Source organism: Myotis davidii, unplaced genomic scaffold (assembly GCF_000327345.1).
Source record: "Myotis davidii unplaced genomic scaffold, ASM32734v1 scaffold557, whole genome shotgun sequence".
In the NCBI taxonomy this organism is placed as follows: domain Eukaryota; kingdom Metazoa; phylum Chordata; class Mammalia; order Chiroptera; family Vespertilionidae; genus Myotis; species Myotis davidii.
In genome coordinates, this window is record NW_006289557.1 from 1,343,521 (window position 1) to 1,344,551 (window position 1,031).

The following is a 1,031-nucleotide window of genomic DNA, read 5'->3' on the forward strand; positions in this document are numbered from 1 at the left end:
AAATGGATCAGTCACCAACTCTGGAATATTTTTGGCAAAAGACTAAGAAGAGATCAAAAGAAAGAGAAGTTGTTGAATTTGACTTTGAAAGATTCAAAGGCTAGAAAAACTTCCATGCCCAAACTTTGTTTCTAACCTGCCCAGAAATTACACATTTAGATGTGCCATTAGTAAAGGATGAGCAATTCTTTAAAAAATGACATTCTAAATTAAATGATAAAAATAAACACTTAAGAATTAATTAGCTGTATGGAAGAAATATGTTCAGGTTGAAAGTACACTTCATTAGTTCAGTCATAACTTGCTCTAAAGTAAAATGAGACAATAGGTTCAGGAACCACTTCAGGTAGGGAATTAGTCTGCTGTTTTTCTGAGACATCTGAGAGGTGAATGAAAGGGCCATAGGACTCCAACATCCACTACTAGCAAGGATCACATACACAGAGGACTAAGGGGCAACTGGGTGCATAGAAACAAGACCTGGCTTAGGAGTCAGGAAGCCTAGATTCAAGTTTTTCCTCTATTACTAAGAACAAATTAGATCTTGTCCTTCGCCAAGCCTTTATCTGCCTCTGGAAAGTTAAGGCTGGCTGCTTCCCAAAGCCCTCTGTAATTCTATATAAGCTGCTCCTAGAATAAAAACTGAAACTGCTTTTAAAAATTCCTCCCTATTTCATCTCACCCTGCGTATATATCATTTTACCATTCTGAGCAGAAAATAAGGACAAAAGATATGAGAAGGGCAAAGGAGACAGAAGAAGAATTATAGGATGAGAGGGACACTGATGAACCATTTGCATCCTGTCAAAAATAGGAAAGCAGAACTTCAGTTCCCAAGTCTCAGGGTTAGAGTTGGAACCCTAGTCCATGCAGAAGCCATCCACTCTGATGGTCTAGACCTAAATTAGAAGGTCCCCCAAAGACCTGCACCTGGAAACTTCTGGGCCTTTTCACCCTGTAAGAGGCCAGAAATGTTTTTCATTTGCATAGATCTGGTCTATAAAGTAGTCAGAGTCAGATTATAATTTATT

The 1,031-nt window shown here is 38.5% G+C and overlaps 1 protein-coding gene across 1 annotated transcript in view; it reads left to right on the forward strand.

The window, feature by feature from the left end:
• The window catches only part of ATP13A5 (ATPase type 13A5), a 102,973-nt gene that overhangs the window by 77,675 nt on the left and 24,267 nt on the right, over positions 1-1,031 (forward strand). The gene's annotated exons all lie outside the window — the stretch shown is intronic.